The sequence below is a fragment of the Anopheles funestus genome, chromosome 3RL (assembly GCF_943734845.2).
Source record: "Anopheles funestus chromosome 3RL, idAnoFuneDA-416_04, whole genome shotgun sequence".
NCBI lineage: Eukaryota > Metazoa > Arthropoda > Insecta > Diptera > Culicidae > Anopheles > Anopheles funestus.
The window spans coordinates 81,104,284-81,129,660 of NC_064599.1; the positions used below are offsets into that span (position 1 = coordinate 81,104,284).

Consider the following 25,377-nt stretch of genomic DNA (forward strand, 5'->3'; position numbering starts at 1 on the left):
CCGGAAAGAAATCATTTCGAAAGCTCTCGCATCCTTTTTTTCCCAGAGCTTTGTTTGCAAAAGGATGGAAAATAAGGCTTTTCAAACGGGGAGTGGAAGCTTACACTGTTGGGGGGGAAAGGTTGAAGGTGACTCACATCGCAGCGATGGAGAAGATCTTACGTTGCTGTTGTTGTTGTTGAGCTTCTTTCCATACCGCTTCCGATCGAAATCGCAAAAGCTCGCTAGTGAAACATGCAAAGAAGTTGTCCAAATAAGAAATGAAACTGGTGAAAAAAGACAAACACACACACACCAGTTATCTGAGGGCACACAAAGGTGGATGAGATAGACACATGCACACACCGGCTAGCTTTCTCGGGGTATTTTGGAACGTCTAACAGAACGTTTTCGTTTTGTTCAGTATTTTACCGAAATGGAATGAAGAATCCAATGAATTGTACATGAAGTGATATTACAATTTCTTACTGGTTCCTTTGCTCCATTTTTTTGGATGTTTCGAAACCGGACGCGGAAAATAAGAAGGAAACACTCGAACGGCACGAGCAGCCGGCATGGCTTCACTTTATCCATTTTTCGACTGGTGAGGATAGTTTGCGAGATTCGGTTTGCCTTCTTGTGAGTGCTTTTTTATTATTATTCTCCATCTCTTGCTGTCCTTGCTCTACCAATTCCCCATCTCTTCAATTCCTTCAGCACTTGATTTTTCTTATTTTATTTCATTTTATTTCATCCCCCGCGCCCTCTTTGGCAGTTTTCCCATGCTGCAAAACTCCGCTCGCACGAGAAACAATTCTGAAGGTACGCCAGAACGAGAGGCCCCCTTTAGTTGCGGGAGGAAAAGGCTTTGAATTGGTCGCTGTTTCGGTTTTTCTTTGCTTTCCCGAATCCTACCCTCTGTTGGTAGAATTTTCCGATCCTCGATCTCGGTGCCTTAATCGCGCGTAGTGGGCCAATGTTCATCGCATCGGCAGCACCAGTATCGTAAGGTTGGAAATTTCAAGGGAAAAATATATTTGTTATTGGTGGGGTAGGATGGTTCGGGAATCTTTAACCTCTTGGTCCCCAGAGATGGGGTGGAGTTGGTGTAGGTACGAAGGCCCAAATGTGGCCGTTAAGAAGGATGCGGCTGTAGCATGATAGAGGGATGCGCATGCCGTCAGGCAACATATTGCAGTCAGTACCACAGGATCACCTAAATGGCTCCACCGTCGTCTGCTACGTGGGATTGGTGTTTTAGAACTTAAGGAACTTACTCGTTACAACAGGGGCCTTACAACAAAAAAGAAAACATCCCGACACGATGCTCCTGGGGGGTGGAAAAAAGGAAGCGAATCTTAGCGAACGAAAGATTCTCAATCGTTCGCTCTTTACGTAATGCCAAGGCACTTGTCTTCTGCTTACAAGTGATTCTTCCGAAAATTCGGGAAAAAGGACATCCCACATCCACGCGGAAGGCAAAAGGTCCAGTTTACCCCCATCCAATACATCAGAGCGCGCTGCTGTAACGGAAGGTTAAAGGCTTTTATATTAGCGCCCTTCCTCTTGCGTGCCCTTCCAGCATTAATGAAATTAAAGCAATCGGAGTGTATTTTTATTTCCCGCCTTTGGTTCGGTTTTAATTTTCTGGCCTCAGCAGAACAGCGGTTCAAGTGTAATTAACCTCGTATGTTTCTTTTGTGCGGGCATGTATCATAACTACCATCAGTGCTAAATAGCGCTGCTGGAGGGAACTTTGATTGTTTTGTTTTATTCATCCATTTATTTCCTTCAAAGATCATTGTTAGATCATTTTCTTTGTTCAGTAACTATTAATTTTTAGAAAAAGGATATATTTTTCTCGTTTAATATTAAAGAATTTCAAGCTTTCAAAAGAAAGACAGTTTTTTGATGCGAATTGCATAAATTTCGGCGACTTCCGCCTTTAATATTGCAATCTTTAAGATGCTGCTTAGAAATGGTTCATATAAGTCATGATTTTAAGCATGACTTTCCGTGAAGTGTCACCATTTTGTCATTTTTCATTCGTGCTAGCAACTCCCATTAGTCTGGAGACATAATTTAGCCCCAACCCAACTGAACAGAAAAATTACTATAAATCGTTAGTTTTGATTTAATCATTATCAAGCAGTGCAATTCGAACGAGCGATGCGAGTCACAATGTCCCTCGCGGTTTTGAAGCAAAGAAAAGCAAACAGAAAATCCTTTTCTCAACAAACCGTGAGCGACCGATCGGCTGCTGTGCCAAGAACACACGGGATGACGCCACGCAGCCAATTCATTCCACATTTCGGTCATGTTTTCCAATTATGAAATTTTATGAAACCGATTCCTACCGGGAGACACACACCGGCAGCACCAGTCCGGTCTAGGTAGATAGACCAGCAAATGGAAGGGAATGTGAGCATCGGTGTACCGGTGCGCTAATGCTACTTTCAAGACGTATCAGCGTGCTCCTGTCGTCGCCTTTCTTCCACGGAAGTCGCATCCGTTTTTCGCAAACGGGCACAGTGCAGTGTCGAACAAAGCGAAATGAACTTTTGCACCCAAACACACATTCTTCGGCTCTAATTCCAATTTATTCTCTCGTGCCAGAAGGTTGGCGAGCAGAAGGAATGTCTGGCTGGTTTTGGTCGAACGCACGAGACGAACCTCCGACACGCCGGCAACGAGCTTGTTGAAACATTCGTCGAAATGCATCATTCAAGGCAACACGTTCCAGCGTTCTTAAGAGCACTCCCCGGGTCCGGTCTCGTTCGGTATGCAACTCATGCAAGTCTCCCATGTCTTTGGGGTGGATCGCTTCGGACGTCTTTTTGCTGACGTCGTCTTCGAGAGTACGGTGGGAACTTCCGGGTATGTGGTGGTGCATCCTCCCGAGTTCGGTCTGAAACGGGTGATGATTATGAGGAAATATAAATCAACGAAGATGAAAACCATGCCATATCTAACCACACAAAATTTTACGCTCAAGCCCCTTTCCACCCACCTTTTTTGCCCGTGTGCCCAGCATGCTTTATGAATACTAAGAGTAGTATCCGCTTAGTGGTAGCACGAATTTGCAGCATGCTGCAGATCCGTTGCTGTCTGCAGCTGGTCGTCAAACTGTCAATTTTTGGGGTTTTACGAAAGGGATAGAGTTGAAGATGAATTCTTGATCTTTTCGTGTACTGTGTTTCAAGTCTTTTGTTTCTGCTGTCATTGTACGGTGAGGTAAGGTCAAGATGTGGATAGGTTCTTCTTGAAGTTTGCCAAACCAGCGTGTTGATGTTTTCGTGGTTTATTTACTGATCCGGTATTTCTCGGCTGTGTCTGACTTCGCAGACTAGTGCGTGAGTATTATTAAGGATTAGAAGAATTTGTTTTTTTTTGTGGAGTACCTAGAATCTTCTTCTAATTCTTCCTAGTTTTCCTCCTCCCTCAGCATCGTTCAAACTCTCCAGCAACCTAATGAGACAGTGTCTGCTTCATTCCGGCAGTGTGCAAGGGAAACTTTTCCCTTACGCTCATTTGATTGATCAAAAACAAAACATACCCACGCTTTGGGGGCGGAAAAAGGTAAAAGGAACTGAACTGAGATGCTGACTTCCGGCAGGTTTGTACATTTCTCTGCGCCTTGTTAGTGGTCGTAGAATGGCGACGTGACTAGATTTCATCAATAACCGACTTTCGATTAATCAACTCCCGGTTGGGGTTTGCCAATCGGTTTCGGCTTAATTGACGGCCATCTTGTACCGGACGTACCCGCTTGCCAACGTATGTGCGTGTGTACGTGTGCTTGATTTCTTCTCTCTTGAGGGGCGCAAACGAATGATAAATTAAGCTTCCACTACAATGAAATGCTAATTTTCCAATCTAGCTACCCTATGGGAGGTTTGAATAGCACATTGTTGGCGTTAGTTTTCATATTAAGTTGAATTTGTGTTTGTGTTTTTGGGGCTTTTGGTTTATGGGAACTTATTGAAATACAACATTGGCACAATGTCATTCGCCCAATAGAATTAGAAAAATTGAATGGAGTAAATTATAGCGAATTTTTAATGAATTTACGCCAAGAATATAATTGTAATGTTTACATGTTTTGGAACTTTAAAAAGTATAAAATATCATTGCTGTATGATACGAATTAAAAAAAATAAATTTCAATATAAGAAAATAGCGACTCGGTCGCATGAAATTTCACCTCATTCCAATTTGTGCTTCCTTTTTTATCTCCTTTTTTGCATGCATAAACTGGAGTAGATCAAATCGCAAGCTGACTTTCTCTTCGCTTTCCATCTGGTGTTTGAGTATAGCCCCCAAAAAAAAGAACCGACACGAGAGATGGTCGGATAGAGAATTGTGTCACTCCAGAACGCAGTTAAAGTGACGTAGTTTCGCGAGGTCAGGGAAAAAACAGAGAACCTTCTCATCCTCTCGCGTTCTCCTTCACCAGTGTGTACTATCACTATTCATTGCATTCTGAAGCAAAAAGGTTTGTTTTCTTTTCCTCCCACTTCCCCTCCCAGCAGGTACCCCAAATAGCCAAATCGTAGAGTGCATTTTCCCGTTAAAACACCATCAAATTGAATCGACAATTTTCCAACTCACTGTTAACCGGATCCTGGGGATGGCACGGGAACGAATGAGCGAGAACCATGTGGGGTATTATCATCATCATCAGCATCATCGTCATCAGCGTTTGGACATGTCGAAAGGTGAATTGAACGGTGGCTGCTGGAAATGGATTGAGTGGAAAAGGGTAGGAAAAAACAGGGATTGAGCGTGGGGCGGCTGGAAAGCTTTGTCGGATTGAAATGAAATGTTGACTCGTCAAATGAAGATAAATGGATAATAATTTCACATTGAGCAGCTTACCGATTATCTTCTGCAGATCCGGATCATGATGATGATTGGGTAGTTGGTGACGTGGTTGTAGCAGAGAAAGAGCGGGTTATCGCAATGAAAATGCATCGTGATGGGGCAAAATGGGTAACAGAAGGAAAAAAAAGTTAAACCAAACTCCAGGATTGAGTGTTGAAATCGAATTTCTGTCACATTTCCCGGACATGGTTCGAACATTCGAGTGGGTCTTTCCAACCAGAAGCGAGCTTTACATGTCCAGAGACCTGTGTCATCTCGTTTCAATTAGTACGCCTACATATCTAGTCGGAGTGCATCTGGTGCAGTTGCAGTTCTTTTGGGAACCGGAGCTAGAAGCAGGTTTCGTGTGGTTTTTTTCGATTTCAGAAACAAGTTTGTTGTGTATACGAAATGTGCGTGGTCTGGATGTAGGTCCAATGTCGCGAATGTTGACACTGGTGCAGATCAACGAACTGAAACTGGAGTACGAAGGTCAACAGAGAGTTCCTCTAGAATCGATTCTAGACGGCAGAGTAAGTGTCGAGATATTAAGACATCCCACATAAACACTTCTTGTAGGAATTTTAAAGCAATTCTTCCTACCTGAGAGGCATCGAAGCTGTTTCGATTCGGGATCTTCGTAGGCCATAAATTTACACCTAATGTGAAGTTAAATCTCTTTGTTACAACTGCATTACTGGTGTAAAGTTTTTTTTAGCTTTTCAAGATATGATTAATGTACTTGAAAGCGTATGAAAGAATTCCAATTTCAACTACTTTGTAGTTTCTGGTTGTTGCAAAAGAACTCTATATTGTTGGGTGAATCTCTTGCAGATTCACATATTTACGAATGGGAAGATATCTTTGAGGATTCATGAATATTTGAGGATCTATTAATCTTTGAAGGTTCATGAATCTTTGTGGATTCGACTCTTGGTTTGAATAACTCCTCACTGAAGATTCATAAAACTTTTTTCAAATAAGCTTAAGGTTTAGTTTTATTTCGCCTTTAGACGAAGTCCGTGTCTCAGACGCATATGTAAGTTCTCACACAGGAAATCATAAATTGTAATCACCTTGGTATATGAAATCTCGATACTGGTTCGGTCTGCTGTATTACAGATGCTGTTTATTACAGATTTTTTAAATTTTATTTTCATTCAATCAGATTTTAAAACAAATTGATAACAATAAAATTCCATTAAGCGTAAACAAGATACCATTTAGTAGGAAAATGGAGCATACATCAAAACTGCATAATATTTCATTAAAAGACGCCTATCGTAAGACAGCAAAACCCCACATCGTCATCCACCATTAATTCCAGTCACACACTTTCACTCTTCTTCCATCGCAAACGCAGAAACGGTTCAATTTTACATGCCGCGTGGAAGTGCAAATAAGCCGTTGTACAAACCACCGGCGGGCCTAGTTGCGCTGGTGAATGGGCAGTAGTGCAAGCCGTAAATCAGTGATCGATATCATGTAATCAAATTCAAGAGTCCCCACCAAAAACGAAGGGAGGAAAGGAGAAGGGGTCCACCACACAACCATGAACCGACAACCGGACAACCGGTGCAATGGTGCATAATGTGGCGTGGTGCAATTGCTGGGGCGATGTGTCGCAGTGTGAAATGTTGCGATAGATGGAAAAGAAAAACACATACACGCCGAACGATAGATGATGCTTGCTTCTGCTGATCGATTCGAGTGAGTGAAGGGAGGCAACCGGATGCATAATGATGGCTGACCGGTTGCGAGTGCGTATAGTAGACATCTTTACATCGCCTTGCGACCTGCCTGATTTGCAACACGAAACCTGTCTCCATCCTGTGAGGCCAGCAAGGGCGGCCCGGGTTGGAAGGAACCTACTTGGAATGGAGCCAAAAACTGGTGGACATTGAAGTTGTGTGTGATAACTCAATTCACCTCGTACCGTGCATGGATGGCCGAGAGTACCGGCGGACAACGGTGTGATTCGGATCAACTCTGGTTTTTGTGCGACTACTAAATGCAAACACACACACACACACACACATTGGTCTGGGCCGCCTACTGGACGCGCGAGATGACGATTTGCGTTTGACGTGCGATTTATCGTCCGGTTGGGTTTCGTTTCGTGTGGCGACACAAACTGGCAACACTGTGTCTGGTTGTTACGTGCCCGTTGTGCGTGGACGTGTTCTTTGGAGCTAAAATCAAATTACTCGTCGCTTCCGGTCGCGGTGAAGATGTTGCCATTCCGCTGTTGGTACGGTCGTGTGACTTTTAGTTCTGTGCGGCAGTTCCGCAAAACAAATTGTGCGCTGTTTCGTTTTGTTACCCTGCAGTTGACTTTCGGGACATCGATTTGCTCTATTAATCGTGTTCCATCCGAAAGTGAAAGAAAGCATGAAGATGGGAGATGTAAAACGATCCGTTTTTTAAAACTGAAAGAGTTCAATGATGTTGAAGGAGTTGCTTAATTTAGTATCAATCTCTCATTGCAAAGACATAAACATTAATTGCTTTATATTTTGGTCTAATTTCCCCCAGTAAAGAGAGAGATTTTCAATAAAGATCTTATACCATTCTAAGAACACTTTATAGAATCTATTGTGGACTGGACCGTTTGGTTATATTTCCATGACGTGACCAGCCCACCAAAGCTAAATGAGTTAAATCCACACTACTCTTCTTGAGTATTTTAATTATTAATTTAAATCCTTAAAACTATAGCAAATTGCATTTGAATATGTTTTTTTAATTTTTATTTTTTTTTATTAAATCCCTGTTGGTAAACTTTACTTCATTTTTTATTGTGCACTGGAAAAAAACAATTGTACGAAACACTTCCCAAATGCAAACCCTTACAATCACACCGATAAGTGGCACTTTGCATGTAGCAGAACGCTTCGTCAGATGAAGGAAAATAGTCAGATAAAAAAAAGTCACTGTAAATGGTAAACAGCCCCCCTGTTAGTGCACCGTTTGCGATGTTTATCCGAACCCTGTCGACATGAGATTATGTGTGTCAAGTGGTTGTTTTTCGCTTTTCTTTCTATCGCACACCATCGCGGCAACAATGAAACGTACAGCAAACGGCTGTTAATAGTCTACGATCAGGTGAGCGAAAATATTGGGGGAGTGGAAAATACAGGAACTTATCCTGCAACGAAAATGGATTGCTTTACCTTATCGTGTTTCGATTCCGAGGGCCGGATGAATCGAACGCGATTGAGTTATGCACTTTCATGGTACGATACACCGTGCCAGCACACGAGCTTGTATAATGTTTACTTTTCGTTTTCCCTTTTTGCTATTTAAACCACCCATCCACCCATCTGGCTGCCCACCCCGCTTTTGTCGAGATCGTCGTCTCGCGGGAGGTATAGATTTTGTGCAAATAGCAAGTAGCAGATCGCAAATCGCAACATGCATAAATCCATCGTTTCTCGCGGGCACGTTCCGTGTGCTGGTACTGGAAATTTTGAAGGTGTTTGTTTGATGATTGAAGTTAGATAACGATGCGACGCCGTGCTTTGGCTTGCGCGGAATTTGAAGGCACGGCAAGGGAAGAACCTTCAAGGGTTAGAAGGTTGTGATTACCTAAAAGGTGTCGGTAATGTCCCATCCCGTTCCGGCTGTACACCGATCGGCTGCCTGCGATCTGTGACGCGTAGTATAAATAGGAACGTCACTTCTTAATTAACACCTGCAGTACGGAATCGAACCGTACTCGTAGTATCCCGCTTGGGGAATTCATCTGGAATTGAAATCACGATCAGCTATGGCGCACGGGCGTTCGGAGCCCTAACCTCAACACGTTCCAGCATCTGCTGCATAGAAGCACGGACTCGGGCTACCTTGGTTGTTTTGTCTGTCTCTTAAGGATTCGTTTTAAAAAGGATTTATGTTGGAACGGTCCAAGATTGGGTGGGTAAGATTGACAGGTTGCGGGGCACTCAGGTGCTACATTCAAGCAGCAGGAATGAATTAAATTCCCCAAATGCTCTCTGAAGAGTCAAAGGCAAAGTACGGGAATCATACGTAGAAAGGCCATCGTATGGTGTGTACTAGTAGTATGGCTCAGCGGACTGAAGAACGAGAGGGATAATTTTTACTCCAAATTGACTCCAATCGCAATCGATTCGCTATGACAGAAAATAAACCCCAACCGCTGTTTGGTCTGGGATTTTTTTCTCCCTCAATTCCTCCCAACAGTATAAAATCTTGCCTTCTTGCCCCCCGGGTTCATTGATGGGAAGCCGCACGAGTAACAGTAGCAGTAGCAGTGAGTGTGTGGTCGAACCAATCATCGTCGATAAATGTATTCCGATGGGATTAAATTTATTTTGCAATTTTAAATTATCGCAATCAAATTGGGAATCAAGCCACTATCGGGGACGGGGGAGTGGGTATGAACCTTTTGCCTGACATTTTTATCCCGGTTTCGATTCGATTTCGTTTCGGTTTGATCGTTTTGTGCTTGTGGAAGAAAAAAATGGTTTCTTTTATTTTTGGTTTGAACAAAAAAAGAAGGTTCAGTATTGTTTGTTTTGTTTTTGAGTAGTTTTGCAGGTTATGAAGACAATAAGTAGAGCAACAAAAAAAAGGGGGAAAGCTCCGTTTTTTGAGGACTTTTCTACTGACTTCCGATTCCAAATGTACAAAACTATTTTTTTTGGTAAATCAACATTTTTTTGCTTGTAGGAAAAAGTATGAAATTAATTAGTTAATTAAGTTTTAATTTTATAATTTTTAAGGAACTTTCTAAGGAAGTTTTATGTAACGTGTAAAGTAAGAAATGTTTCTAAATCAAATTTGTTTTGCTAATTTATTAAATAACTAGTGAAATATAGCTGTTCTATCGTTTGCAAGGAATGTAAGAAACAAAAGATGAGGATTATAAGAATAAATGTAACGACCTAACGACAAATTAGAAAAAATAGTAGAGAAAAATAGTTATTCTTGCAACCGTTGCAAAAGTGTGCATTAAAGCGGTCTTACACCTTTTGCTCTTATACTACTTTTATGGTCGATTAAACGGTCGGGCTAAAGGATGGAAGGACGGAAAACACCGCCGCTACCACATTATTAGGCAGGAAGAATTCCATCGGGATAAGCGGAAAAAGAGTTGCGAAAAGAGATCAAGACCGATTGGTCGTACCACCAAAGCAGGTTCGTCAGTCAGCACTGGCAGGGGATGTTTCTTGCCTCCTCTGCTTGCAGTTGCTGTTCTTTATTTTTACCCTAAAAAAACACCAAAGGATACCAAAGGTTTACGTCTTGTTCGGAGTACGATCGAGTCGATTTAGCTCTTAGCGCTACAGCAGCTTTCTATCGTGTTGGAACACGGTGACCAAGACGGAAAGTGAGGTTGAATACAAAAAAAAAATAAAATAAAATAAATGGAGTAAGTACCATCGTTGCCAGTAAAAGGCAAACGATTTTCGCTGAGTACAGAAATAATAGATTTCAATTTATTTATTTCCATCGCGCCCGCACCAGGAATCGGTAAGCGCATCCAGCTTCCTTCCTGACACCCTCCGCGTCTCCTCACCAACTCCTCGCCTTTCCATCTACGGGTTTTCCCCATTGATGGTATGCTGTGGAAGCATTTTTTGCCTTATTTTCTTTTCTCTTATTTGGTGTTTTTCTTCTCATTTTCTCATCTTCTACGATTTGGGTTTTGCGCTTTTACCTTGTACTGTATCCGGGAATGCTGGCTGCATTCGGCCTTCCGGAGCTTATTCGTAATCGATTTTTATCTGACTTTTCTCCAACGGCGCTTGTTATCAGTATCGCGAAAAACGCAAGAAAAAATATCCAACTGTTAGGTGAACGGATTGTGAGCAGTTTAAGGGAAGCTAAACTTAAAATGGCTTTAGCCGAGGAAAGCTGGAAAACGAACAAGTAATACATAGTAAAAAGAGCAGTGGCACGTAAGAGAAAATAAAATCTGGCAAGTGGAACATTCTTGAGGAAAACCATCCTGTCCGTCAAATGAAAAGCTGGACAAGGAAGGGGTTCCCATTTCACTGGGCGGAAGGAAAAGCCAAGCAAATTGTGCGAAAATGGCATTCCGTTCGTGGAAAGCTTTGCCTGTCACTTGCAGCGTACTGCTTGTCGTCGATTGTGTATCTGTGTGTCTCTCTGTATGGACGATCGGCCATCTTTTGTGGGTTAAAAGGAGGAATACAGTCCGGAAAAGTGAGTGAATCCGGATGGATCACTGAATCTTTAAATTGGTTTAAGAAAAACTGTTATGGTTAAGAGGAAATCAAATTTTTTGTTGTTTAATTTGCGGTTGGAACAAATAAAAAGTATTTTTAAGCTGATGAAGGAACTCTTGGGCATCTTTAGCATTCCAGAAGGAGTCGTCCAGTAACTTGATGAAAGCAGTAATTAATAAATAAAATTCAAAGTTGGATTTTTTCTTATCATCGTATTACTTGAACTCCAATCGGATAACAATATCTCCGTAGCGAATTTTTTCAAGAATGAAAATGTTAGACATGCTATGTTAGACATCTGTTTATTATATCGCTATATGTACTACTATCTATATTCAAGATTCTGCAACAGTTTTATTAGCCTCTGTTCAGAAATAAGATCTTTGGAGATAATGACGTTCTTAGACTCTTAAGTAACGATTAACCAAGAAACGTACCAAGAATCCGTTCTGTTCCTTGCTATGAAGTATGTAATTTTGAGGTGAACATTCAAATTTAAACATACCTTCGGTCTGTTCCTAGAATTACAGTTTTATACCTCTTGGTGTTTTTGGTTCTCCTTTCTAAATCATTTCCATCCTTACGGGCCACAAAATCATCTTTTAATCGGGTACCTTTTCCTTCGTTTGCCTTTTTACCACGTCCCTGACCAGTTCCTCCGAAACTCCAATATTCTTCTCCCGCCCCCCAAAACCCAGAGGCAAAAGTGGATGAAATTAATCAGTGCCGGCAATAAAACTGTCAATATTAACAAATGCGGAAGGTGCGGAAATTAATCCTATAATTTGTACCTTCACACCCACGCCACTGACAACGCCGTGGAAAGCGTGAGTGGTCCGGGTGGCAAACAGGTCGTACACCTTTTGGCACCGAAAGGAAAGATAGAGGATTTTCCGGACAGATTTTTACAACCGGTAAACCCTTTTTTGTGCGTTGAAACAAGGGTGATACGGGTGCTTGCGCCCTTTTACAGTAGCGTCTGTGTTTTCTGGATTTCCTTCAGGTGAAAATTGAAGGGTGTGTTGTTTTTCCTTTCCGACTGTTTCCCTCGCTCTCTTGCTCTCTCTTTCTCTTTTTACACTCATGCAAGGTGGAAGCTAGTTTGGATACAATTGGATTTTCACTTTCATCTAAATCGTCTCGAAGCGCACAGTGAGCGGCTTGCATAACCTACCCTTTTTGCCGAAAGGGTTTCCCCGGGAAAACTCCATTGTCTTACGTGTCCTGGGACAGCAAATCGTGACGGTTCGCTTTTTAATGCATCCCCTGCAGAGGAGCAAGCCGGACGGGGGTGTCCTTTCGACCTCGATTTGGATCGTTTTTGGTAAAGCTACCGTTTTGTTCATCTTTTGTGAAGTGACGTTCCTCAACTCTCCCCCGGGCAAGACAGCTGCTTCTTCCTCGGCTAGAAAATCGGGACTACCGGCGTGAAATTATTTATACTAAATCAATTTGTCATTTTAAACCCTCCTTTTGGTGTGGCACACGGAAACTGTTACCAACACCATTCGTTTTTCACCCAGCGTGCTTTTCGGAAGGGACATTCTATTGCTGGCGCTCGTGCTGCCGTAAGTGATAGTACCGGAGACACATGGACAAACAACACAAAAGCTACATTCTGCATTGACAAGCAGATGAGTTTAATATATAAAAACGAATACGCGTTTGCCCTTGACAAGCTGCGCATTCTGTGCGCTGTGCTGTGGAGATCTGATAAAGTGAGACAATGCTACAAGAGGAGCAAGAAAAAAAAACTCTACAAAGAATGTCATAATACACGATCGGAATATTAATCGAATCATCAACCTCATCACTTGGGTCTTTCGGTATAATGTGTTTTTCCAAGCTAAAGATATTTTTTGTCTCACGGTGTGCATTTTTCCGTATTGGCTATGTGTTTTTTTTCTGTTTGATTCTTACATCGCATGCCTCATCGAGTGTTTTTTTCTGCTTCCCTTTCCTTTGTTCACCATACGCGACTATGCGAGGAGAAAATGAGGAGCTTAACGGGCTACCGCTAGTACATTATGAGCTGAGGCTTAAGTTTTCCACCGCTGCTTTCGTGGCTTTTGGGTTGGAAAATTGAGGCACGTATCGCAGGATGCAAAAAAAAAGACGAAGGCCAATGAAATAGGTCTCGGGGTTGTTGTCTATTGTTTTCCCTTTCGTGCGATGGTCGCATATGGTGCGAGGCGTTGCCTGAAATGTCAGTACCCGGTGGTGTATTGGTTTCGGGTTCGAAATGGGAAATTATCGTTTGAATATTTATGTCTCATTCTGGGGACATTATCCAATGCGATGTTATAATATTAACGTGTATTTATTACGAATGATGAAGAAGATTTTTTAGTTTATTGTTTTGTTATCTATTTGATGTTCTTTTTTCTGTCTTTTATTTAAATTTGTCCCGTACTAATTCGATTATCATTTAATTTATTATTTTTTTGGGGTTTTTTTGTTCGAATTTTGTCTTCTCGATTTTCTGTTCATACTAATAAAAAAGCTTTTTTTATAATCATTTAACTTTGTATATTCAATGATTAAATTTACTAATGAAGTTGCGCTGGAAAATGCATTCGATGCATATTCCTTCGAAATTCATAATGTGCTCCTAAAACGCTTTGAATACTATCCATTTCACCCGTAGACACGTTTTTCTTTTTTTTTTTTTGGTCAGAAGACATATCGATAAATAGTGAGACATCGATTTCCTAAGCCAAAAGTCGTCAAGGGTAGAACACGCCGGAAGGAACAGCGGAAGGTGATGGTTTTCCCTGTACAAAAAGGGGAAAAGAATCCCATTTCCACCTTTTTGCTTGGAGAACGGTGCAACGTTCTTTTGGGCAATTTTCCGGGGACTCAAAGTGAACAAGATCCAAAGATAAGGTTCTGTGGGGGGAAAAAACACCAACGGACACACACACCGGTAATGATTACGCAGCGGCATCGTCTTCCGTTCATTCCTTTACATCTCTCGACCAAACTCCCGCCATTTCACCATCCGAAAAAGATGCCAAATTTTTCCACATTCTGTTTGCAATGGAAAAATCACTTTTTTCCAAGCCCCGAGTATGCCGATTTGCCCTTTTCCTGTGAGTGTAGAAGATGAGGAACGAACGAGATAGAGCGTAGCCAAATACTTCCGCACGCATACAAGAAGCTTCGTTTGTTCGGTGTTTTTCTGTGTGTGTTTGTGTAGTGTGCGAACACGAAGATGTTCGAGGAAAAATGTCCTTTTCCCTCGTTGTGAATGCCGAAGGGACCGTGAAGAAGCATTACTAGCCGAAGAAGATCCGACTTCACTGGAAGGTGAGATGAGAGACTGTTAAGATAGTGAAACGAGTGAGAGGAATTTTCTCACCGATGGAAAGGGATGGATGAGACAATGCTCACTTGCCGTTAGTTTCGAATGTGTTGGTGAATATTTTGGTTCGCCAAGGGGTAACCTTCGGTTGTAGGCTGCTACCATAAAGGGTAGTGGAGACGTTTAGCGATATGGGTTGAAGGATTTAAAATGGATTGATTATTTCGTTTGTGTACTTTTATTTGTTTTTGTTTTGAAATGTTGTTTCTTTATAACATATTTCGGATAAAATCATTTCAAGCTAGTTCTATATTTCTCTTCCTCTTCCTACAAAGAGTTTTTCTTTCGTAAGATTAAATAAATATCCTTTTTTTTTCTTTTCAAATTTAAAAATTCTCCCAAATTTTCAAGATGTTGTTTTTTTCAGCTTCAAAAATTCCATTCCACCATTACAGAACAACAAATCGACATCGATAATATAAACATGATGACAATGATGAAAATAGATGATAACGGTCTGCCAAATAAAGATACCGCGCCACGGACACAGATGACGATGTTTAGCTACGGTGGGAAAATTTGAACAAAATGTGGAAAATGTCCGCTCCCTATTACTGTTTTTCGTCCTTTTTGTGGTGTACCTTGTACCATCAGCTGGGTAACTGGGTTGGGGGTTGATATTCTGGTTCTGGCCTCGCTCAGCGCATTTGCGGGAATGATTTGAATCTTTGATTACAAACACATACACCAACACAATGTCAATGGATTTTTCGTTCCCGTTTTCTTTTTCTCCTCCTTTCACTTAACTTTGCCGAAGGTCCACATTTTGGGTGAGAAGCCGTGAAAGACGAAGACAGTACAAACATGGTCCGGATTTGTCGGACGGTTTATGGGTTGGGATTAAAAAATTGATAAAGGAATTAGCCGATAATGGAGAAGTATGGCAAAGTACTACAGGAGTGCTGAAAATGGAAACCCCTGAATGCCCCCGTACATCGCCGTCAACTTCAAAGATTTTATTTGGATCACTTTCACACCGGTTTTGTCCATTGCGCGAGTATAAGACACCATAGGGGATTTGCATTTTCTTAGTCGTATTTCCTTTCGGAACACTACACATTCCCGGCCCACGGTTTGGAAGAGCAATTCCAGCGCTAGAATAGTTATAGCTAGGATTTGGGCATGTCGTTCCATTTCTCAAGGACAAGATTGTTGGCGCAAATTAAAATGGACACCGCGTGGCCGAAGCAACGAAGGTACGCACAACTGGCGCTTCTTCGGTTCTGTTTCGGACAAAAGGAAGCATTTTCCTTTGCCTCGATTTTGTTGCGCCGCACCTCCATTCCACTCTCTGTTAGGAAAATTCAACCCAATTGCTACGCCGTTACCCGGGCAGGTGGCGTGAAATTGATGCCATAAAGTGGAAAATTGCGCCAAACCAACGACAAACGCGAATCATCATGGTGGACGAAGGGCTGTGTGATGAAGCGGTCGTCAAGGGGTGAGAGGGTGGGTGATGATACCTGTAAATAGGACCGGAAGGACCTCCATCTTTCCCGGCCATCCTTACGCAGCATTATCATTCTAGTTGGACCGATCGTAATCGGCGCTAATTGTTGCGTCTGTGTACGGACCCGGGTTGGGTGATAATATTTATTCGGCGCTGTCCGTGGAAACTAAATTTTCCGCCAAAAACGATAGTACAGTGCCGTCTGCTTTCTGGTAGATTCGGATAGCAATTGTTCCCCGGACAGGTTGAGAGGTTAAAGCGAAACGACTCGTTATGATAATTGTGGTCATTTGTTCGTTAGTTTTCGAGCGTTGGTGTCGCATTGTTACAATAAGTTAAACGTTTGAGCAATTTGAGAATGGATTTTATGACAAGTAGGAAAAGTTTTAGCATGTTTTCAAAAGTTTGTATTGGATGTTACATATAAACACTTCATCAACAAAGTTCCTTTAAATATCTTGTTTTTCTTTAGTTTCTCATATCTCTTTTGCTTTAAATTTTAAATATTTATTTTATATTTATTTTAGTTTTTATAAGTTTTACACTTCTCCAATTCACTGTAAAAGCAATGGAAACAGATTTTTGTTTTTTAAATTAATAACACAAACTTTTTTTAAGAACAAAAAAATTAATAACTTTTTCCGTTTTTTATCTTTTTCAGACGTTCCATCGATCATCACGGTAAGTGTTAAAAAAATTCATGAAACTGTTATTTTTCTTTAATTCTAAGCACATCAAAGTTCCCACTTCTTGTAAGATCGCTTTTCGGTATTGTTCTGGGTTGACCTTTTACTTATGCATTTGTTTGAAGCATCAGCTGCACCATTCGCTGCTCAATTCCCCTCATCCCAGACAATGTCCGGTAGGTCCTTTCCGGTTCAATCTCGTCTCGACCCGAACTAACCTGACCGGTTGAACTATTTTCCCTCCAAAATAGAGCAAACAGCGGCAAGGACTTGTTTTACATTTGATAAGATGTGAAAAAAAAAAATACTTTGTTGAAAGTATTCAACGATCTTGTGGGCAGGGTATACAGTGAGATAAAAAATAGGGTTTTCTAACTCAACTCGAAACCGTTTAGGGGTAGAAAAAGAGGCTCATTACTATCAGCTTTTGGACAGCTGGGGGTACAACATTACTAGTTTTTTATCGGGGTGAGTTTTACCAGTTTCATGGAACTGTTGCTATTTTCATTAAACACATCAGTTCTCACTTGGATGGAAAAAATGTCTTTCATCGACAAGAGGATGAGGAGGTTAGGAAGTTAAAACTAGTTCTAAATCCGTGAAGTAAAAAAAAGTCTCACTGTACGTACGAAAAAAAAACAACTGTACAACTATGGACGAATGAAACATCGGACACCGATTCGTGTAGTTTTCCCTCTTTGTTTTTCATCACATATCCATCCAGCTCGAGGGCGAAAAGCGACAATTTCCTCTAACGGCTTGCTCACTGGGCTGATGACTTGGTTGGCTGGCAAAAGCAAACGCGAATTCGCCTTCCTACCAGGTGCCAGGATAATGAAGTCAGGAATGGAATTGAACAATGCCTTTCCATTCCGTGTGTTGCGGGTCGCGTGATTTTCGCGACGTTTGCCGAAGCTGAAGAAAACTGACGCCACCGTTACCGAGAGGACAACGACGACCAGGAGGGAAAATCCGATGAAACGAAATAATGCCTGGTACGAAAATGTACATCCGAAAGGTAGACCCGAATAGAGACGGGGATTTTTTCCCAGAGCCGCTTTTCCGGCTCTTGCTGCTACTGCGTGCACGTGGTTCCATTGTGTACCGTTTCCGAAGGGGTGGGGAGGTACTCACACACGAGCGGCACTCACGAGAGATGGGGATTTTTTTTGAAGGAGAGGAAATGCCGGAAAATATGTTGGATTGGAATGAAACATATTTTTGAAAGGTAAAACAAGACAGTTATTTATTTTAGTTAGTCGTTACTTTGCCAATCTTAAAATCTGGGTTAATTTTTTAAGCTGAAAAAGGTGTTATTTGTTAAAATTATTTTCTTTATCTATTCACGTTGCTGTTTTGCATGAAACACTCACTCTCATTCATGATTTGTGTGTTTTATTGTATTTTATCATACGAGAATGCGAGCTGCTTCCCGTGCGAGAGTGAGTGCTCTAAGCAATCGGAAGGGGAAATACGCGGTACCCGAACAGAAACCCCGTCCGTGGCTCACAACCCTTACCGGGTGCGTAAAAACTCAACCCCTTCTCCTCCAATTTCATCCCCTTTTTCCCGTAAAGCCAACCAAACCCGTCAGCTCCGGTTCGGGCCCGGTTCGGATGGCGTTTTTATTGATCCGAGCCGTGTTCACTGGGACCGTCCGGAATGAATGGGTAGCGGGTTCATTTTGCGCACCGATCGAGCTGTATCGCGGTCTGTCGGCAGTGGAAAACATTCATTCCATTCAGTTCTACGAGCGACAACGTTAACGGAAGGTCGCGCTGTTTCGCATCCCCGCAGAAATTTTTGCCGCTTATTGCTTATTAATGTAAAAAAAAGCAACAAAAAAATAAATCCTGGTGAAAACTGTACAACAGTACAGTCGAAATCATTCTATCCCATACAACACAAAAAAAACAAGCAGCAGTTAATTGTGATTTCTTGTGCTTTAGCGAAGAAAAGAAAAAAGAAACGGTGCTCAAACCCCCGCAAAAGGCGTTATCTTTGGCAGTAAAATTTTCTCGCGACCGCCAAATACGGTACCAAATCGCTCCGAAGCGAAGGTTTTCATCCCTTGCAACAGTGTTTTTCGGTGCGAACTCGGTGTAACACGTTCATGGCGCACGGCTCGGAAAGCGTGTTGTGCTAAAAGCCAACGGAAGAAATAAGAAAAACCGCGTGAAAGGTGCGTGAAAATTTTCGAAACACCTCCCAACGACTAACGGTATTACGCGTTGGGGTGCGTTTTTTTTTTGGGGGACCGGAAGAAAAGTGAAAATTCACTGCCTCGGGTGGCAAGACACGCACATACAACATTTGAGTAAGATAGATAAACCCGCTGCGCCAATACAACAGCCGAGAGAGGTGGGTTGACTGGTCGTGACCGTGGCGTGTCATCGCGTGTAAAGTCGCGTTCAGTGTGTGAAAGATAGCGCCAAAGCCGCTACAGTGCCAGTGTGCGTTAGTTTCTTTCTTCTCATAAGTCATCGACAACACACCGGTACTCTCTGATTGGTCTCGGCCCCCCCCCCCCCTATTTGCGTCTGATAAGATCCGAATAGAAGGTTTGCTAGAATTGCTCGCATAGATCTGAACAGCGTGTGATGTAAACTTCAGGTTTGAGAGTTCTATACGTTAGACGACATTAAGATGAAATCCTTGCAGAAAACGTGTTCTACAGTGTTGGTTTTTTGTTGTGTATCAGCTGTATGTTGTTAGTTTAAGGAAATGTTTGTGTGAACGATTCGGCTATAAATTAACTTCAAGTGGAAAGCAACAGTAATAAAACGCGCGCTTAAGTCATCAAGACATTTCCGATATTCATTCAACTTCAAATAATCCCAAAGTTGAAGGCTGTTTTGAAGAATAGCCAAATCACAGGGAAATATTTTATTTATTGGATGTTGGAGGGATGAAGTATTTTTACAATTTCTACTGCAAAGAATAAAATTCATTTTGTTGAGAAGATATTTCTCTACGAATGTAGTTTTTGTTTGATAAATTTATGCATATATTCGTTACACTAAACGAATGTTTATGTTGATTTATTTATCAGCTCAAATGATTTCAAAATACAATTTGATGAGTCAAGTTTTAAAAAATTGTCAATATGTTTTCCCAAGATAAATTTTAAATTTGTAAAGAACAATTTTCTTGAGGATCTCCTTGCAGCATTTTACTGCTTTTTAAATATCATTCTTATTATGTTGTTTATTTTCGCTTTCATAACACCCTTCTTAACTACCCCCATAAAACGCAGCTGTAATATCGTGTGAAAATTGAATCGTCTTTACGTCGAAGCGAATAGTGAAAATAGCGTGAGTGTATTACAACAACAGAAAGTAAAAAAAAGCAAAAAGTTAATCATTTCAAAAGAGAGCAGAAAGCATATACAAAAATTAAAAAAAGAAACAACAACGATTTGTGCATCAGCTACACGAGGTTCGTCGCCGCATTTTCGAGTGCAACATATTTGCCGCCCCAAAACCCCCCAAGGGGCCGAAAGAAATAAAAGCGGATCAACCTTAGCACGTGTGTGCGTGTGTCCTGTGTGTTGCGTATCGGTTGTGGAAAATCACGTTCTACACCAGCAGCATAATTTTTGGCGAGCCGGAAAACCCCGAAATCCCTGGGAAAAATCAATCAGGTAAGTTCGTAATTAAAAGGGGCGTTTTTTTATATTTCAAGTGTTAGTGGTGTTGTGGAGGTGGAAATTGTTCGACAATACTACATTGTAGTAAAAATGTGTAATTTTTTATACGTAAAGATTGGCGTAATGTCTGTTGCCAATGGTAACGGGAAATAGGCCGCACGATTGAAGTGTCGATTGTTTATTTATCTGTACGTATCGATCGATGGTGTTTCGATCGGTCTTATTCAGAGCGTGTCTTAGTGCGTTTTCTTTATTATTCCATCGGTAATAATATCGTGCCCCGTGTGGTGTCGAATTAGAAATGACCTAAAGCAATATAACACTCCCCCATTCCGGAGCTCCATAGAGCAGCCGTAAAGCAACATTTTGAGTGAGTTTTATTTAGCGCTCGCACACTCCTCGGAACACGATAGCAAACGTCAAAATGAGGGCCACGGGTTTTCTCGTGTGTTTGTGCGACAACAGCATTATATGGTCGAGACCGAGAAGTTTGCCGGTGTGATAAACGGTTCTGTTTACTTCCACGCACAAAGTTTCGCTCTACGGTCGCTGTTTGCCCTTCAGGTTTTGTGGTTGAATTTCTTTCCATCGAAAACTCACCGCTATTTGACATGCGGTGCCGCTAGTAAGGGTGTGTTCGTGGTGTGCTGTGTGGTGTCTTCTGCGTGAGGGTTTTTGTTTGTTTTTGCTACGGCTTCTACAAGTTCCCTTCTAGCTCTACTCACTCACGCACAGCGCAGCCCTCCCCGTCAGCTGGGCTTTGGTCGGAACATGAAACCCGGGGGAAGGAAATGATTTGACCACCCAAAAACTCACCTTTCGCCTGTCGCCCAACCGTTACGGAGACAGTTTTCTTACTCGTCGCTAACCAACGTGTGAAGTTGTAATGGTACGAACCTTACCCAACTGTCCACGCTGCTTTTGTGTTTGTGAATGTTTTAGTGCAGCATTGAATTTACGCGCTTTTATAGCGGTCTCGATCACGCACCTCAACACCACACCACACCAATACGGGTTCTCACCCCTCTAACCTTCAGGGCAACGTTGCCGTCTCCGTTTTCTAATCCACTGTCAGCGTCTTACGATCTCCGGTTGTCGTCTCGCAACCGGATCAAAAGCACTCAACAACAACAACAAGAAAAAAACGCTTACCAAACGAAATGAACGAGACATGAAGCCCGGTTTTAGCGAACGGTTCGGTGGAAAAGCCGGCATGTGGGCCACGAAACGAAAGGGAAATCAAACATGATGCGCTCGCATATTGTGTGTGCCGGCCAACATATTCTCATGCTTATGCTAGTTCTCCGGCTTGTGGCTGGATGCTTTCGTTGGAGGAGGACGCAAATAGAAGAGCTAAAAACCCAAAAAGGAAATGAAACTGAAAACGCAAAACGACAAACCGATGGCATACAAAGACCCCCGGTAGATGTGTTTTTGACCGCGTGTTCGCGTTTCCTTTTGTTTATAAGTTTTGTGTGTGGAAAGGGGTTTTTTTCTTGTTGTGTGTGTCTGCATTGTATGATGTAGGAGATGGTGGAATGTTAGATGCGACTGTTAGCTGAGAATGCCCTCGAAAAACGTCGGACGGAACTTGGTATCCGATTACTAAACCCCCTTTTCGAGGGTTAGCCAGTCCATCGCGAGAATGCAATTCTGCGGTTTTTTGTTGTTGTCAAGTTTCTGTCAAGATACGTTATTTGCGGATATTTGATTCCGTAGATATTGTTACCATCAGAAAAGAGCAACCCCGAGGAGACGGAGATAATTTGCATAGCTAAATATTAAGCATCATTTTATGGTAAAATGGTTGCTTCAGAAAAAGTTAATTAGAAACAAAAACGTTGGTGATGCGTTGAAAGAAAAGACCATGCGAGGGTCGTCTGGCGTCATTCTTACGTCATGACTTTGCTAATCTAAGATCTGCGATTTCAGTTAATTGAACAATGATTGGTGATTCCTTTCTGAGCATTGTCGTTATAAACATTGGGAAACTGGGAGGTATTTCTCTTTTTCTATATCTCACATTCAGTTTGAGTTATTCCTCAAAAATGTTGGGCTAGTCGTAATTTCCTTTATAATGCGACTTTGAAGTTTGAGCAACTTTTACACGTTTCTCAACAACAATGATTTTGTCGAATCTGTCGTTTCATTCAATATTATTGAAGTTATAGACATCTGAAGTTTCGACACCATGAAGTTATAGACACCAGAGTTCTCCTTAGTACTTCAATATCTGCACCCGTAAAGTACCTCAAAGAAATATTAAATTATCTACATTTTCTCATACTTTTCGATATCTAGCCAATTCTTCACAATCTCTCAAGTCTTTCAGAAATTGTGGATATTCACGAGGTCATGCATCAGATATTATAGCACAGGAACTGTCTCCTTAAAGATGGTTTCGTGCGACATCACTTTTCCATTTCGACCGTATAAATGCGTATGAATGTTCATTTTTTTTTGAACCCCCCAAAAACATGCCTCAATTTCCAGCTTGTCAGAATTAATCACACTTGGTTTAGATTTGTAATGCAAATACATTAGCCAATGGTCGAAACAACCGAACCACCAGCGTAGGAAGAATATTTTTAGAACTGGAAACAGATTTTACACAGCTAATGATGCAAACCACCATCGGCCAGCTGTATCGGTTCACGATTAATCATTTCCAACGGTGACCTAATTTCGGGCTTCATCCGTTTGGTCGTCAAGATTAAGTTTGAAAAGCGGAAAACGGGGGTGCTTCCGGCGGCTGAGTTTAGTCCCAGTGCGTCCTGGTTTTTTTTCTCTTTGCTCGCCTGTCGGCTATTAACAGGTACACCTACTTATCACTTTAGCAATGACAACTCGTCTGCTCCGGTAGATGACGAATTGGAGCGTCAGGCTTTGTCCGTTTCTTCGATTAACAGGAACTCCATCACACTAATTGACCGGAGGGATTGCGTCTTCCGGGCGTCTTATTTGAAATCGTAGCAAGCAAGAACATTTAGCTCTGCCAACCATTTCCATTGCATTTGCGCCAGCCTGTCGCACAAAGTTGACGTCACGTTTAGCTTCCTTTGCGCATTATGAAATCCACCGAATGTCGCGTCAGGTTTGATTATTCAGCCGGGCATATATACTACAGCGCAAGACACCATCACCAGGCTTGTTTCCCGAGTAAAGTTACATCTCAATCTGTCACAATAATTTAGACACCGGCCAGTCAAATGTGCCAGTCTGTGACTCCAGCTGAAGGTCACCAGTCCCATTCCCTGATGGGAAGTCGTCATTTCGGCCACATTTCTTGTTACAGGTTTTTTTTATCTCTCTGTTCGGTGGAAGTTAGCGTTTTCGGTAGGTTTCGGTTCCGCTTTCTGATTTCATTTTCATTAGAATGCAGAAATTCTGGCAAAGTTGACATGACGTAAACGTGAGTGTCCACATGCGAGACATGGCCGCGGGACGTTAATTGACTGCGTTTGGTCGTCGGTTCTCAGTAAAACTTTTTCATTCAATTCATGTCATGAAAATTACATCCATTAGGTAATGTGGATAAAAGATTGCTTCATAATATTGTTTAATAAAAGAATAATAAACCAAATTCTCATTAAAGGTTGTTCCACCGTTTTGAATCTCCCCAAGTCAAAATACAGTGTGGGAAATGCTAGCACTAGACTTTCACTTTCCAGCTTCAGTTGCTTTCGCTCGCTCCAACGGGCTATAAAGTTCAATTCGAAAATCTGTCACCGTGTCGGGCGGATAAATGTAAAACAGCGGATAAACGTTGACTTAACGGCCCTTTTTTGGGGGAAGATAGAAAGAAAAAGGAGCAAAAGCTAGCCACAAGTTATCCTTTAAAATCGGATGAATAATGACCAAACTGTCGGGATAGTTTTATTTTATGCCTTTTTCGTTCGGAACCACGTTCGTTATGATTCATAATACGAGCTCTGTACGCGCTTCGACAACTGTACGGTTCCTAAGTGCAAAGGGAATATATAGAGGGGAAAAAAGCCTCCCTTTTTCCTGTAAAGGTAAAATAATCATTATCCCTTGCGTGGATGGAAAGGTCTCTTGTGGCAAAAAAAGGAAAACAAAACTACACATCCAACGAACAAAAAAACAAACCTTTCGTATGGTTAATTTTGCAGTCGTTCATTTGTGCGAAAATTGCGATGGCATCGTCGCTATCTCCCGACCGGCCATTAATCAAGTCCCGCCGGGATCCGTGTGGGTACTCTCGATCTCTCTCTCTCTTTTTCTCTCGGATGCGCGAAAGTGTGTCCCTTCTGGAGCACCAGTTTGTGTGATGTGTCTGGTTTATGTATGTGCTTTTTTTATTTTAACTCCACCGTCTGATATTATTTCCTGGTCTGGGCCGTGTGTCGTCGTTCGTGTCGTTGATGTCTCCCGGTTCGATTTTAACGTGGGACGACACACGGCAGACAGCGTTGGTAGAGGTTCGTTGAAAGCGAAAAAACGAGGACTCTTCGTGTTCTACAGTGTACGACCGGAGGAAGAAATGGGTTGATTGCGGGAACAGGATCAGAGGTCGACACGATCGAGATGAAGTCAGGAATAATGAAAAAAAGCAACGAAGGGAACCAAACCTTCCAAAAACCTGCTTAATGCTGGCTGTATGTATATTTCGCGAGAAGGATGCTGAAGGTTTTTTTTTAGTTGTTGTGTGGTGTTCAATGTCCAGCCGGTTTTTCGGTGCTCATCGATGGACAAACTTCAGGACTCACAAACACACACATACACACAGAGGAAAGGAACAAAAAAAATAATAGTGGGACCAGTAAAATAGGAAACCCCAAATTAAGCAGCAAAATGTTTTGCAACATGAAACATACGGGGACGCAAAAATTGGACAGGAAAGCAAAGAAAGGAAGAACAAAACCTTTTTCCGCACCCATTTCAACTTCACCTCAGGTCTTGCTAAGTCCTGCAGGTCACTGCAGAGGGTCTAAAATCAGGACTGAAAAGCCCGCGTGAAACTCACGCAAAAGGAAACCACGATTGGATCGCGAGACATACGGGGAGGAAAATCGGAGAAAAAAGACCGGTTTGAACCCGGTTCCACGGTAGATGCATTCCCGTAGATCTTCCATTTATGCTATGTAGCGTTCGTGTTTATTTTTTTGTTTGTTTGGTAAGAAATTGCTCTCAATTTTCTTTCACTGCCG

The 25,377-nt window shown here is 41.9% G+C and overlaps 1 protein-coding gene across 20 annotated transcripts in view; it reads left to right on the forward strand.

The window, feature by feature from the left end:
• Positions 1-25,377, forward strand: part of LOC125768057 (protein muscleblind) — a 333,799-nt gene that overhangs the window by 16,659 nt on the left and 291,763 nt on the right. For 11 of the 20 annotated variants that reach the window (XR_007418844.1, XR_007418845.1, XM_049435208.1 and 8 more), the window contains exons 1-2: positions 18,245-18,382; positions 19,814-20,200. The gene's annotated coding sequence lies outside the window, so the exon portion shown is untranslated. The other 9 variants (XM_049435216.1, XM_049435217.1, XM_049435215.1 and 6 more) reach the window with 7 other exon arrangements.